Source organism: Rosa chinensis, chromosome 7 (assembly GCF_002994745.2).
Source record: "Rosa chinensis cultivar Old Blush chromosome 7, RchiOBHm-V2, whole genome shotgun sequence".
Classification (NCBI taxonomy): Eukaryota; Viridiplantae; Streptophyta; class Magnoliopsida; order Rosales; family Rosaceae; genus Rosa; species Rosa chinensis.
The window spans coordinates 40,192,387-40,209,347 of NC_037094.1; the positions used below are offsets into that span (position 1 = coordinate 40,192,387).

The window sequence follows — 16,961 nt, forward strand, 5'->3', positions numbered from 1 at the left end:
ATCTCTTGGCGTAATCTTTTATTCCTTCTTTGATTTTCACGCCACTTTGCCTCTCCTCCCTTTGGTTTTCACGGCAACACATCTTTAGGGTTAGGGTTTTGCGTCACAAACCCTAATGTCATGGGCTTTGGTGGGCCTTGATCCATTTTGCCGAAAATCCAAAGAGTTCTTGGGCCTCGTTGCTTCAACTTCAAGCCTTCTCATCTCCAACGCCAAAACACATTATTTTTTCCATTTCTTTTTCATGGTTGCGTTGGAAACTTGCTCGGGAAGCCTTCCTCCATTTCGCAGGGTTTCCTAGTTGGATTAGGAAAGCTTATTTCTTCATTTCTGCTCAATTGTGTGGCCCAATTCTTCTCATATTTGTTCGCCTTAACGTTCGCAAGCTCCTCTTTCTATTTGTGCGTTCATTTCCACTTTTTAGCTCGGAGGTCCTGAAAATAGAAACTAATATGAAAAATGGAAACTTACCTAATTTGAAAAATGGAAACTTTCTAAAATTGAGAAATGGAAAGTTTCTAAAAATGAAAAATAGAAACTTACTAAAAATGAAAAATAGAAACTTTCCAGAAATGAGAAATGAGAAATGAGAAATGAGAAATGAGAAATGAAAAATGAGAAATGAGAAATGAAGACAAAAATGGAAACTTTCTACAATAAGGAACTTTCCCAATCAAAGAATGGAAACTTTCCCAAACAGGGATTTTTCAAGGAAATGGCGCAGAAAAATGTAGGGAAATGCAATTAAAACGTCGCATTAAAATGCTCCTATCAAATTCCCCCACACTTAGCTTTTGCTAGTCCCTTAGCAAAATCACAACACAGACACGTCTACGACTCAACAAAAATTAAAGACTTGACACATAACAGACTCTATTGCCCATTAACTTTTTGTCTCAGCAATCTCTTACTTTCACAACACCAAGATTAGCACTTCACCAAGAATCAATGTTTAGGCATTCGAGAGTTAATTAAAACACATAAGTTACATATACATAAGTAGGACTTGGTTGGAACAATGGTGATGGTTTCTGTTAAGCATGCTTCAAACAAGTATGATTCAAATCCTCACAAAGTATATCCACTATTTCTTCTCTCAGATCATGGCAATGCTTAAAAGCTTATACACTCAAGTATATGTGAAAGATAGCAAGTGTATCACATATTGCAAGAAACGAAAGCACATGTATAATATTCTTTAAAGATCTCATGAAGGATATCAACTACTTGCACAGATGGACCCAAGCCATAGGTTCAACTCTTGTAACTCATCTCCACATCAAAGGCTGTCCCATCTTAAGGATCAAGAAGGTCTTATCAAGGGTTGTAATGGGGCCATGGCTCAAGGTTTTAAAGAAACGAAGGGTAAGGAATTTAACAAAGTGTCCTAAAAACCTAGCAGAGCTCATGTTGGTGTAGAGAGACTTCTAGAAATCCACCAAGTATGCAAAAACGTCACTATCCCATGGGGGGGTTATAAAGGGGCCTAATGTCTTCATGTTGGGCCCAAACTTCACTCTAAACTTCCTTTGATCTCTAGTAAGTTGGACAAAGGCCAAATTTTTCTGTAGTGGGCCTTCAATTCAAAGTAAACTCCAAACTCACCAAGTATGGGGGACTAAAATCCATTGATATTTCTTTCTTTTTCTTTTTCTAGCCGTATCTTTTCTTTTTCACTTTCTTTTCTCGGCTTTTTCATGTATTTTTCTCTTATGGACAAGTCTACCCCCACACTTTGGCTTTCACCTCTTCTTATTCTTCATTATGGACGCCAAAAATCTTCAAGTAAAGTCTCAATTTAGCTCCACTAAGTTCTTAGAACAAAGGGTAGGGTTATAGCTATATTAAGGTTTAGGTTAAAGATTTTTAAGGGTGATGAAAGAAAAGGCTTAACGTAGGCTCAAAGGGGTTTATCTAAGGGAGTCCCACGACGGGCACAATTAGGGACACAGGTTTATTTGACAATGGTGGTAATTCCTAGGTTGCCTCTATCCTTTCCAGAATCAGGGCCATGTATTGATAAAACGTCTCAACAAGTACAAGAGCGAATTCTAGCATTCTCTAGTCCATCAAACTTAATCTATGGCAAGCAATCAATCAAATGAAAGAATAATGAGATCATCAAAACATCGCCAAGAAAATAAGAATATATATTTCATTTATCACTCCAAGAAAAAGGGACATGGGCTCAATATCTCACACGGTTTTTATGAATCAAAACTCATCCTAACATGCTCATATTTTCTGTACCAAAGTCACGAAATCCATATCCACTACAAGGCATATATTTTTCATATATCTCAATTAACCAAAGAATACCTTTTTAAAGTCATCTCAATTTTGTGATCCTTTTTTAATCATGATTTCAGAGATATAGAATCATCCTAGACAGTTGAAAGGGCATCCTAAGACTCGAAAACAAAAACAAAAGACTCAATAAATGTTAACTAGGGACTAGGGTTATTTCCTTTCTCCTTTCGGTAACTCCTTTGGGATGTGACCAGGTAAGAAAGGGAATGATTTTGGCGGAGCTCAGCTCACTTGTTTAGCAGGGGACGAGACCCTTTGCTAGCACTTCTCGTATCCAAACCAGACCTAGACATCACACCTTAATAGATGCGCCTACGATGAAGAAATTATTTCACCCAAAACATGACTCAATGACTCAATAAAAGCAACGAAATTTTTGTTATTTTTGACATTTTTCGATTTTTTTTTTGTATTTTTCAATATATGACTCAAAACAAAAGTGTAAATCCCTTCCCCCACACTTAAATATTGCATTGTCCTCAATGTAATCAATTATAAGCATGCAATGTAACACTTAAGCACATAGGGTAGCCATTTACGAAAATAACTTCAAAAATAAACATGAAAAGAAGGAGAAATAGGGAAGGAGAAATCAAATCTGCGTGTGTAGACTCCTTCACAGCTACTTCTGAATTGGGTTGCCTCCCAAGCAGCGCTTAATGTTTATAGTCTTTCAGCCTAGACTTGTATCTCCATTTAATCCTCATGTTGTGGAGCGTTTTGGAGGGGTACATCCTCCACTTCATGCTCCACAAACGTCTCATAGTATGGCTTGAGGCGATGGCCATTCACTTTGAACTCGTTACTTGTTTGTTCACTCTTTATCTGCACAGCTCCATGAGGGAACACATGAGTAATAACAAAAGGTCCAATCCAACGAGAACGAAGTTTACCTGGAAAGAGTTTAAGACGAGAATGGAATAAAAGAACTTTCTGTCCCACAACAAAAGTCTTCCTACGAATCATCTTATCATGGAAGGCCTTAGTCTTTTCCTTGTAGATCTTGGCACTTTCGAAAGCATCATTCCTAATCTCCTCTAACTCTTGCAATTGTAGCTTCCTATGAAGCCCAGCCTCATCTAGATCCATGTTAAACTGCTTCACAGCCCACCAAGCTTTGTGCTCTAACTCCACAGGTAAATGGCAAGGTTTGCCATAAACAATTCGATATGGGGACATACCTATGGGAGTTTTGTATGCAGTTCTGTAGGCCCACAAAGCATCCTCCAAACGCAAGGACCAATCCTTTCTGTTAGGATTCACAGTCTTCTCCAATATCCCCTTGATTTGACGATTAGAGACCTCAGCTTGCCCACTTGTTTGGGGATGATAAGGTGTAGAAACCTTATGTGTCACATCATACTTCTTCAAGAGAGCCTCAATCGTCCGATTGCAAAAGTGGGAACCACCATCACTAATGAGAACTCTAGGCATTCCAAACCTGCTAAAGATGTTAGACTTGATAAAATCTGCAACAACCTTAGAGTCATTAGTTCGAGTGGCTTTGGCCTCCACCCATTTCGAAACATAATCCACAGCAAGCAAGATGTAGAGAAATCCAAAAGATGAAGGAAAAGGTCCCATGAAATCTATACCCCAGACATCAAATATTTCAACAGTTATGATATTAGATAAAGGCATTTGATCTCTAGAGCTTAGATTTCCTGTTCTTTGGCATCTATCACAAGTCAAACAATATGCATAAGCATCCTTAAATAACGTTGGCCAAAAGAACCCAGATTCCAACACTTTAAACGCAGTCTTCTTAGACCCAAAGTGACCCCCACATGCTTTAGAATGGCAAAAAGAAAGTATAGCATTATGTTCATGTTCAGGCACACATCTCCTAATCAATTGATCAGAGCAATACTTCCACAGATAAGGTTCATCCCAAACATATTGTTTAATAGTTTTCTTAAGCCTATCTCTATGAGCACGTGACATGGTATCAGGAATTTTCCTAGAGACAATGTAATTCACAATATCCGCATACCATGGTTCACTTACCTGGATTCCAAAGAGTTGTTCATCTGGAAACGTCTCCACCAAAGGGAGAAGGTCTTCTGCGTGCACCAAACGACTCAAGTGGTCAGCTACCACGTTCTCACTACCCTTCTTGTCCTTGATTTCAACGTCAAACTCTTGTAAGAGTAGGATCCATCTAATGAGCCTCGGTTTCGCCTCCTTCTTGGTCATCAAGTACTTCAAAGCTGCATGGTCAGTATAAATAATCACCTTGGTACCAAGTAAGTAGGAATGAAACTTCTCAAGGGCAAAAACAACGGCAAGGAGCTCTTTCTCTGTAGTGGAGTAGTTCAGTTGTGCATCATTTAGAGTCCTTGAGGCGTAGTAGATGGCATAAGGTCGTTTGTCCTTTCTTTGCCCCAAAACAGCTCCAACTGCATAGTCAGAGGCGTCACACATCAACTCAAAGGGCAAGGACCAATCTGGAGGTAGCATGATAGGGGCAGACGTCAATAGTTCCTTGAGCTTGTCAAAAGCTTCTTGACACTCCTTGTCAAACACAAACGCCACATCCTTTTGGAGTAGTTGGCATAGAGGTCTCGAAATCTTGGAGAAATCCTTGATAAATCTCCTGTAAAACCCTGCATGGCCAAGAAAAGAACGAATCTCTCTCACAGAAGTGGGAGAGGGTAAGTAACGCACAAGGTCTACCTTAGCTTTATCAACCTCAATTCCCCTAGAAGAGACAATATGTCCTAGCACTATACCTTGTCTAACCATGAAATGACATTTTTCCCAATTTAACACTAGGTTAGTTTCCACACAACGCTTCAAAATAATTTCCAGATTATTAAGACAATCATCAAAGCTTTTTCCAAAAACAGAAAAGTCATCCATGAATACCTCTATGATTTTCTCAATGTAATCGGAAAATATACTTACCATACACCTCTGAAAGGTACCTGGAGCGTTGCATAGTCCAAAAGGCATGCGACGATAGGCAAATGTTCCAAATGGACAAGTGAATGTCGTCTTCTCTTGGTCTTCATTGGCTATGGCAATATGATTGTAGCCTGAGTAGCCATCTAAGAAGCAGTAATAATCATGTCCAGCCAATCGCTCAAGCATTTGATCAATGAATGGAAGAGGAAAGTGATCTTTCCTTGTTGTTGCGTTGAGCTTTCTGTAGTCAATGCAAACTCTGTGGCCAGTAACTGTCCTTTGGGGCACCAGTTCATTCTCAGCATTCTTCACAACAGTCACCCCTGACTTTTTAGGTACAACTTGAACTGGGGACACCCATTTGGAGTCTGAAATGGGGTAGATAACGCCACAATCTAGGAGTTTGATGACCTCCTTCTTCACAACTTCCATCATAGGAGGGTTGAGACGACGTTGAGCCTCTCTAGTGGGTTTTGTCCCCTCCTCAAGAAGTATCCTATGGACGCAAGTAGTAGGGCTTATTCCCTTGATATCCGCCAATGTCCATCCTATGGCGGTCTTGTGTTGTTTCAACATCTCCACCAATCTCTCCTCTTGAGAAGAAGTAAGAGAGGAGGACACTATCACTGGTAAAGTCTCCTTGTCTCCTAAGTAGACATACTTCAAGTGGTCTGGTAGAGGTTTAAGTTCAAGTTCTGGTGCCTGAACCACTGAAGGTAAAGTCTTATTAGCAGATAACTGAATGGACAAGGGTGGAGGAGACTTACCTACAAAGGATGATGCCTCAAGGAAGGACACATTAGCAATGATTTCGTCCTCACATGTTTCCTTGAGCACATCTTCATGGAGTGTGACGCCATCCTTGGTGTATCCCATTCCTTGCTCGAGTGTGGTGACCAAAGTATCCTCATTCATGATATCAAACATTTCCTGTGCAAGATTGTCCAGAATATCAATAGAAAAACAATCATGAACATCAAGAGGATACCTCATAGCTTCAAATATGTTGAAGCCAATAACGTCACCATCAAATTCCATGGTGAGAGAGCCATCATACACATCTATCTTGGTCCTGGCCGTCCTTAAGAAAGGGCGACCCAATAGCAATGGCGTTGAACTCACTGGGGAGTCCTCCATCTCCAACACATAGAAGTCAGCTGGAAAGAAAAGATGATTAACCTGCACAAGAACATCTTCCAACAAACCTCGAGGGTATGCATTAGACCTGTCAGCTAACTGAATGATAACATTATTAGATTTAAGCTCACCTAGACCTAGGGTTTCATAAACAGAATAGGGCATGACGTTCACAGATGCCCCTAAGTCTAACATAGCATTCTCAAACCTAGAGTTACCAATAGTGCATGGAATAGTAAAACTTCCAGGATCCTTGCATTTGTGGGGTAGTTTCCTCTGAATTAAGGCAGATACGTTCTCACTTACCTTGACTACCTCCTTCTCACCTTTATTTCTCCTTGAGGTACAAAGCTCTTTCAAGAACTTAGCATACCTAGGCACTTGCTTGATAGCCTCAAGGAGGGGTAGATTAACTTGCACCTTCTTGAAAGTTTCCAAGATAGCTTGGTCACTTTCATCCTTCTTCGACTTAGCAAATCTGCGTGGAAAGGGCATACAAGACGAAGAAGGATTAGCAATAACCGAATTAGACAAGTTAGAATCATTACCTTTAGGTTTCGGTTTTGCTTTAGAAGGGGAGGACGTCCTAGTTTCTTCTTTGGACGTTGCAGGGTCCTTTTCAAGGCTCTTCTTGGTAGCTTCTTGTTCCTCCTCAACTTCAATGGCCACTTGAGCCTCCTTGGCTTTCTTAGGGTGATCCACAAACACCTTTCCACTCCTAGTAGTCACCAAAGATGCATTCTCCACATTTCCCTTAGGATTTCGTATGGTGTTACTAGGGAGTTTCCCAGTTTCATGAATCTTGCTCATAAAGTCCACAACTTGACCCATTTGGTTCTTAAGATCTGCAATGTCTTTGGTGTGGGTCTGTTGTCCTTGAACCAAGGCTTGAGTAGAACTGGTGAGAGCCTCAAACATCTTGTCATAGTTGACGCTTTGATTTGAGCTTCCTGAAGCATGTTGGCTCTGCATGTAAGGCCTTTGGAATGGTGGTCCTTGAGGTCCTTGAAAAGATGATCCTTGAAAAGATGGTGGTGCTTGAGGACGTTGGAAACTTCCTCCAAGGGGATTTTGAGTGTTTTCATTGTTTGTCCACTTGAAGTTGGGGTGGTCCCTCCATCCAGGATTGTAAGTGTTTGAGTAAGGATCATATCTTGGACGTTGAGGGCCCCCATGATTTCCTTGGTAGCCTCCAATGGCGTTCAATGATTCCCATCCTCCACTCTCTGATAACTGAGGGCATTGATCAGTCACATGCCCTTGCATAGAACACACTCCACAAGCTTGCAATATTCCCTTTGCACTCACAACTTGATCCATGAGAAGGGTGAGTTTATTTAATCTATCCTCAATGACCGAAGTACCTATCTCACTCACCTTCCTAGTTGTGAGACCCACACCCTCATACTGTTGGGCATTCTTTGCTCTATTCTCAATCATAGCTCGCCCTTCAGCAGGTGACTTGTCTACAAAAGCTCCCCCAGCTGCAGCATCTAACATGTCACGTTCCAAGGGTAGGAGACCTTCATAAAAACAAGTAAGCAAGGTTTCTTCCTTCATCTGATGTTAAGGACATTGTGCAATCAAGGATGAGAACCTCTCATAATAAGCGGAATAAGATTCATCTTGAGCTTGCTTGATTCCACTTATCTTCTTTCTGAGTGTGATGATCTTGGAAGCTGGGAAGTACTTCTCTAAGAATGCCTTCATCATAGTGTTCCAAGATGTAATTCGTCCAGAGGGAAGTTCATAGAGCCAATCTTTGGCACGGTCAGCTAGAGAAAAGGGAAAGGCCTTCATCTTAAGGATATTCTCATCCGCTCCTTGTGGTAGCATGTTGATACACACAGACTGAAATTCCCTAAGATGCTTGTTGGCATCTTCCATATTGAGGCCATGGAACGTTGGAAGTCTATGAAGCAATCCACTCTTCAGCTCAAAATCCGCAGTCTTTCCTGGGGCAGGTGCAGGGTACACAATACTTGTAGGAAGTCCTTCTTGAACCACAGATGAAGAGAGTTCTCTAATAGAGGCCATTCTAACGTTTTCTTCCGGGGGTGGTGAACCAGGTGGTGAATTCTGAGGTGTAAGTGAGTTGGACGAAACACTAGGTGATACTGACCCTTCAGAAGGAAACAGCCTCCTCCCTTGATCGTTAACTGTGTATTTGATAGGAGCATTTTAATGCGACGTTTTAACTGCATTTCCCTACACTTTTCTGCGCCATTTCCTTGAAAAATCCCTGTTTGGGAAAGTTTCCATTCTTTGATTGGGAAAGTTCCTTATTGTAGAAAGTTTCCATTTTTGTCTTCATTTTTCATTTCTCATTTCTCATTTCTCATTTCTCATTTTTTTTCATTTCTCATTTCTGGAAAATTTCTATTTTTCATTTTTAGTAAGTTTCTATTTTTATTTTTTAGAAAGTTTCTATTTTAAGTATAGTTTCTATTTTCAGGACCTCCGACCTAGAAAGTGGAAATGAACGCACGAATGGAAAGAGGAGCTTGCGAACATCAAGACGAACGAACATGAGAGAAAATGGCCCACACATTTGAGCAGAAATGAAGAAACAAGCTTTCCTAGTCCAACCAGGAAATCCTACAAAATGGAGGAAGGCTTCCCTAGCAAGTTTCCAACGCAACCATGAAAAAGAAATGGAAAAATATTGTGTTTTGCGTTGGAAAATGAGAAGGCTTGAAGATGAAGCAACGAGGCCCAAGAACTCTTTGGATTTTCGGCAAATTGGATAAAGGCCCATCAAAGCCCATGACATTAGGGTTTGTGACGCAAACCCTAACCCTTAAGGTTGTTGTTGCCGTGAATTTGCAAGAGAGAAACAAGGAGGTGGCGTCCAAGAAAATCAGAAATTAAAAGGAGATTTTCTAGGGTTATTTTTATGGAAATAAATCAAGAGATAAAACCCTAGAAGACCTAGCCGTCCAAGCCAAGAGGAAAACAAGGGGATGCCGTGCAAACCCTAGGGAATTCGGCAAAAGATAATGAAGAGAAAAACTAGGGTTTTGCCGTGAGGAAAAATCAGAAAAAAATAAAGAGATTTCGTGGAGATTTCTTAGGGAGCTTTTAAAGGAAAGAGAATATGTGTTGAACACAAAAAGCTCTCAAAGGAGTCTAGGTTCGTCCCCCTTTATTCTCTAAGTATATTGTTGCCGAAATTGGTGAAGGAAATCAGAAAATATCTATATATATTTCGGCAAGATTATTTAGGGAATTTATATTGGAATTTTGTGATTGGTTGCACCACCTCATAGGGCTTATGTGGCACGAAATCATTGGAGAAAATTAGGTGGAGGAAGCAAGAGATTGCCGTGAGCTTTGCTAGGGTTGTGGACGGATTGAACACCTAGAAGCCGTCCCCTATATATTCCTCTCTTCTCTCAACGTCAAGGGGTCCGAAAATTCCATACTTTTGCGTTTATACTTTGAGAAAATAATTCAGAAATCTCTCTAGCCTAGCCGTGTTCTTCTCCATCCTCTAGGGCAACCACGAAGTGCAAGCAAGGCCAAGGAAGAAGAAGACAAGCCGTGCACACCATCCACCCTCCACCTTGAAGATTGCTTTCGAAATTCAAGAGACCACATCATCACTTCATTCATCTCATCTTCATCACGGTGTAATCCGATTCTCCTTGTACCTTTGCTTTGTATTTTCGTTGGTTTTGCCTTAGTTGACACATATGTATGAACAAGTATTGTTTTCTGAAATTTTATGATGAATTGTTAATTTTTAGATTCATATATTGCGATTTATGGTAGCTTTTGTGTGAGTGTTTGATTAAATTTGCATGATAGAAATCTTTTGTATGATTATCTTGAATGGTTCGAAACATTTAGGGTTTTATGTGAATGTTGCTACGAATTTGAGAACATGAATCAACTTTTTGGTTTTGTGTTCTTGAATCGATAAGTAGTAAAGGTTTTGTACAAAAACCGAATTTAATCAAAGAAGATTGCAATTAGGTGGACTTTTTCATACTAAGTTGCACATTTGAGTTGATAGCCTTTCTAGGTGTTTATTGCGTTAAACATGACATGATTGACTAGCTTTCTAGGGCTTGATTGCATGTTTGATAGAATTAATCTAGGTGCTTTCACTTAGGTAAATTAGCATTGAAAGTAAAATATGGGAAATTGTTTGCTTTTGAACGTTTCACATGATCAACTCCTCTTGCATGACTATGATGAACAATGATGAACTTGAATTAATTTTAATCATGAGTTTCGACTTTGATCTTTGTTCTTGCATTCCATTTGTATTTTTATGTTTTTGCATTTTAATTATTTAGGTAACTTAGATTTTATTTTCGGAAATTAAAACCAAAAACCAAAAACTCCCCCCTTTTCGTAAATATGTCTATATTTTGTAAATATTATACTTTGTTTTAATTTTAATTGTTTAATTGTTTGACAATGACAGGTGTACCCTCAATCCCCGGAATAGAACGATCCCTATTTACTTTATACTACTAATGACATTTCAGGGTTAAATTGGTCGCTCGACAAAAGCGACATCAATTTTTGGCGCCGTTGCCAGGGATTGAAAAAATCATTTGTCATATTGTGAATATTTGTTTTGTTTATATGTGTGTTCGAAAAAAAAAAAAAAAAAAAAAAAAAAAAAACATTTACTTGTTAATTATTTTGTAATTGTCGAAAATTAGTAGATTAATTACTTAGGTTGTTATTTTTATTGTTGAATACGAATTTTAATTGTAAGTTGTAAATTAAAGAAGGAATAGGTGAAGTCGTGTTTATTAATATTGGCCTAAACCCCTTATTGGTACCTAGTTCAGGTCCCTTAAGGTTGAGGGCGGCCTTTATTAACATTCATTGAACTGTCTTCACACTTAGGACCTTCTTCATCCAAGTAAGTATAGCCTATGTGGGGTGGTGTCTAGGAAAGGGGACAACGTTCATAACGGGTTCTTGGATTCAGAAGTGCATGCAAATGGGCGTAAACCACAATGTGGGAGTAGCCTATGCCAAAATGGATCCTACCTCTTGTGTTCGCCCTCCCCTACTGATGCGGCTGAAATAGCCTCACAATTTAACCCTGCAAAATGTAGTTGTCAGTATAGGATAAGCAGGGATCGTTCAGTCCGGGGATTGTAGGGTACACCTACACAAAAAGGTCAATTAACAAATAAACGAATAAAATGGGGGGTTTTTGAATTTGGTTTCTAATCTACTTAAAATAAAAACAAAACAAATAAAATTATCTACAATGATCGACTTCCCTAACCTTGACCAATACCACTAAGAAATTACTAAGTGTAAAAACAGAAAATCCATTTCAACATGCTACAAAAATGTGCCCATCTTAAATGCCTAGATAAGAGCCTAAATGAAAAGCCTCAGCGGATCAATCCACTTATCTGATTCATTCTAATGTAGGCTTGGATCGGAAAAGTCCTTACCAAGCCTAATACTACTAATTTTCGAAAACACTCAGCGTAATTCTCTTAACTAGTAGTATTATCTAACCCTCGAATCAACTCACACGTGCAAATTAACCATTAGACATAGAATTTAACACGTAATTTCCAGAATCGTTTAACCATTGAACATAGTTTTTACCACTTTTTAGAACTAATTGCTACTTGTTTAACTCAGCGTCTTAACAAATAACAATTACTCTTGGCAAATTAAGAAAACACACAAGAACTCTCACCGTTATTCTAGCATGTAAACTTATGAACCTAACTCTGAAAATTACCTAAACACGTAAAAGGGCACAAGATTGTAACATGCATCATAAAAGAATTCTCAAAATTAACTCAATAATAAACTGAAAATCTCAAAAATATTAATAAAAATATTCTGAAAATTTCATGTCTCCAATTACACAACTCACAAATTGAAACACACAAAACCGAAACAAAAATTATAAGTAGAGTCATAGTTACACTTTGAAGCTTTCCTCAGCGGCTTAGCAACAAGGTGATGAACTTGTCTCTACTATGGTGATGGAGCGTCCTTGACTCAGCGCCTTAGAGCTTTGTAGATTGATGGATGGATGGTGGTCACGGTCTTGTAAGATATGGAGGTTTGAGGAGTGAATTGGGTAGTCTTGGAATGATCTTGGCTGGGAAGTGATGCAAATTCAGTTCTGGACGTTGCCTATTTATAGGGGAGCATTGGTTGGCTTTCCCAACTGAAACGTCTTCTTTATGGTCTTAACTCCTCTCATAATGGGGCAATTCCTTTAATTTCCAAGCTGAAACATCTTTCTCTTATTTATTTTTCCAGCTGAAACATCTTTTTCTTTTATTCCTCAACTGAAAACGTCTTTTCTCCTTTATTCCCCAACTGAAAACGTCTTTCTCTTATTTATTTTCCAGCGGAAACATCTTTTTCTTTTATTCCTCAACTGAAAACATCTTTTCTCCTTTATTTCCCTTCTTCATTGCTTGGTCAAATATCTTAATGCTTTATTTTATGACTCCATCATTGCTGTTTCCAAGAGTTCAACCAGGCAACGTTTCCTACAACAAGCAGGAGAATATCAGAATTTTCTAGAGAAAATAAAGGGAAATTAAAATGTAAAGACCGCAAAAATAGTTGACAGTTAGGAATCCTGATCCAGCTAGGATTTTTCATGAATTTTACTTTTTCCGCCTATTTCACTCCAAACACTCAACAAGACTTTCAAAATGACTTAATGACTCAAAACACTAAACTAAGGGAGAAATAAGGCTAAAATGAGGCACATAATTAATAATATCGTCACACTTTTTTGCTCCTATCACCTACCTGGCCATTTCAGTAAGGTTGCCCAAAGGATGTAGGAGGGACTTTGTGTCTAGACGACTATACTTGGGCCGCACGTCCTCTTGATTTACCGCTTGGAATTTAATTCGAAATCAATGGTATTTATAACAAAAGAAAATGTTGTGATTCACTAAGGTATATTGGATTAAACATAGTCTTGAAACGGGTAGCTGTTTCAGTCCCATTGCACATCGAGACTCCCTGTTCCCGTACCTAAGTGTTGTAAAGAATTGTAAAAGAAAAGAATGTAAAGTTTTGCACTTAATTTCGTGAATCATAAAAAAAAAAAAAAAAAAAAATATGTAAAAAAAAAAAAAAAAAAAAAAAAAAAAAAAAAGAAGAAGAAGATAATTTGATGTGAATAGTGACGTTTTGTTTGTTTGTGTGAAAGTTTTGTGTAAATTGTGCCTAATCTTGTTAAACAAAAGAAATGTAAAGAATTAATTGTAAATATTGTTAAATTCTTGATTATTTATAAGTGTGTAAAATCGTATGAGTAGATAAGGGCCCTTTTGTTAATATTGGCCTTAACCCTTCATTAGTGCCTTTCTTAGGTCTTTTGAAGTTGAGGGCGGCTTTTATTAACATTTGGAGAACTGTCTAACACATGAGTTCTTTTCAAGCTGAGTAAGGGGCATATAGGTGGTGTCTTAGGTTGAGACCCTGGGTGATGGGTTCAAATTGGATCTCAGAGATACTATAGACCGTGCGTAAACCACAATGTGGGAGTAGCCAATAGGGGCGTAAACCTCAATGAGGGAGTAGCCTCCGTAGTGTCACCAAAATGAGTCCTCCCTCTCACTTACCTCTTAATCTGGCCATCTAGCCTTCTGAAACAAAGGAAAGTGACTTATGTCTAGGCGACTATCCCTAGATCGTATCTCACCAATGGTAGTGGTTTCTATTGGGCTCGACTTACAACTTGTAATCAATTGAGATATTAACTTTATTTTGTAAAGATAATAAGATACTTGAACATAACCTCCACTTGTAAACTGTGTTGCTTTGTACATTTTATACTTGTATAAATTTCTTTTGTGGTTTATTTGTGAAAAGATTGTGGATAGTTGGTAATTTGTACTTCTCTTTATACTTGTATAAATCATAAATAGTAAAGTCGTGAATAGTAACTTGTGAATAGTGACTCGTGAATAGTAAGGTTGATGTATAAATCACTAATTTGTAATTAACTCACTTTATACTTTGCTAACTTCTTTGAATTTTGATGATGTTCAGGATTCCTATGAATGACCGAGCCTTTTAGATCCTCTACACTAAAGGAAATTGAAGCAAGGCTCGCTCGCTTGAAGGGTCCTTCACTTCTTGAGCAGACAAGCCCTTCCCCTTCGACACACAGAGGGTACATCTTTAACGAACAAGGGAAGAGGACCTACTGTTCTGAGGAGTCTACATCACCTACACCAAGTCCATCTCCTCCTTCACGTTCACCTTCACCTGTGATTTCGTCCAACTCTACACCACCACCTTCACCACCACCTGAAGAAGTCGAAGAAGAGAGAATGGCATCTATTAGGGAACTTTCCACTGCAACTGTTGAAGGAGGACCCCCTACAGGCATAGTATACCCTCCCCCTACAGCTGGAAGACAAGCAGAGTTTGAGCTAAAGAGTGGTTTGTTGCACAAGCTCCCTATCTTCCATGGACTTAATATGGAGGACGCTAACAAGCATGTTCGAGAATTTCAATCTGTTTGTGCAAACATGCAACCACAAGGGGCAGATGAGAATCTTCTGAAGATGAGAGCATTTCCATTCTCCTTAGCTGACAGAGCCAAAGATTGGCTATATGAGCTTCCTGCAGGACGTATCACTTCATGGGAGACAATGAGAAAGGCTTTCTTGGAGAAATACTTCCCAGCTTCTAAGGTCATCACACTTAGAAAAAAGCTTAGTGGAATAGAGCAAGCTCATGATGAGTCCTATGCTGCCTACTATGAGAGGTTCAATTCCCTACTTGCACAATGCCCTCAACATCAGATGAAGGATGAGACCCTACTCACATGTTTTTATGAAGGACTCTTACCCTTGGAAAGGCAAATGTTGGATGCTGCAGCTGGGGAGCTTTTGTGGATAAGTCCCCTACAGTTGGGAAGGAGCTTATAGCTAATCGTGCTTTGAACTCCCAACAATATGAGGGAGTAGGACACTCTACTCGTAGGGTGCATGAGATGAGCAAGAATACTGCAATTGAGGACCAACTGAATAAGCTTACTCTACTCATGAATCAAGTGGTAAGTTCCAAGGGACCAAGTGCAACAATAGCTTGTGGGGTATGCTCTATGCAAGGGCATGTTACAGATCAGTGCCCTCAACTTAATGAGAATGGAGGATGGGAATCTGCAAATGCTATTGGAGGATATCAAGGAGGATACCAAGGAGGACCTCAACGTCCTAGACATGATCCTTACTCCAATACGTACAACCCAGGATGGAGGGACCATCCCAACTTCAAGTGGACCAACAATGATAACGTTCAGAATCCTCTTGGTGGGAACTTCCAACGTCCTCAAGGGCCTTCATTCCAAGGATCATCTTTTCAAAGGCCCTACATGCCTCCGCCTCAACAGAACTCAGGACCTTCAATGTCTCACTATGACAAAACGTTGGAAGCCTTGACTAGTTCCACTCAGGCCTTGACAAACTCTACTCAAGCTTTGATTCAAGGACAACAGACCCACACTAAGGATATTGCAGATCTTAAGAAACAGATGGGCCAAGTTGTGGACTTCATGAGCAAGATTCATGAGACTGGGAAGCTTCCTAGTGGCACAATACCTAACCCTAAGGGTAATGTGGAGAATGCATCAGTTGTGACTACGAGGAGTGGGAGACCATTTGTGGATCCACCCAAGCAACCCAAGAAGGTCCAAATGAGCATAGAAATTGAGGAAGACCAAGAACCCACCAAGTTGGGTATTGAGAAGGACCCTGCAACGTCAAAAGAAGAGACCAAGGCATCCTCATCTTTAAAGGCAAAACCGGAAATCAAAGGTAATAATTCTAACTTATCAAATTCGGTTATTGCTAACCCTTCTTCTTCTTGCATGCCCTTCCCACGCAGGTTTGCCCAATCTAAGAAGGATGAAAGTGACCAAGCTATCTTGGAAACTTTCAAGAAGGTGCAAGTAAACCTACCCCTCCTAGAGGCCATCAAGCAAGTCCCTAAGTATGCCAAGTTCCTCAAAGAGCTTTGCACTACTAGGAGAGTAAACCGTGAAAAGGAGGTGGTAAAGGTAAGTGAGAATGTCTCTGCCCTAATTCAGAGGAAGATCCCTCCAAAGTGTAAGGATCCTGGAAGCTTTACCATTCCTTGTACTATTGGTAACTCTAGATTTAAGAATGCCATGCTAGACCTAGGTGCATCTGTTAATGTTATGCCCTACTCTGTTTATGAAACCCTAGGTCTAGGGGAACTTAAATCTGACAATGTTATCATTCAGTTAGCTGACAGATCCAATGCATACCCTAGAGGTTTGTTGGAGGATGTGCTTGTACAGGTTAACCATCTTATCTTCCCAGCTGATTTTTATGTATTGGAAATGGAGGACTCCCCTGTAAGTTCCACTCCATTGCTTTTGGGACGTCCTTTCTTAAGGACAGCTAGGACGAAGATTGATGTGTATGAAGGCTCTCTTACAATGGAGTTCGATGGTGACATTATTGGCTTTAACATCTTTGAAGCCATGAGGTATCCCCTAGAGGTTAATGATTGTTTTTCTGCTGACATTTTGGATGAACTTGCGCAGAAAATGTTTGATGTTATGCATGAGGATACCCTAGTCACTACCCTTGAGAGTG

The 16,961-nt window shown here is 39.5% G+C and overlaps 1 pseudogene; it reads right to left on the reverse strand.

The window, feature by feature from the left end:
• Positions 1-7,326, reverse strand: part of LOC112177921 — a 128,416-nt pseudogene extending 121,090 nt beyond the window's left edge.
• Positions 7,327-16,961: the final 9,635 nt, after the last annotated feature.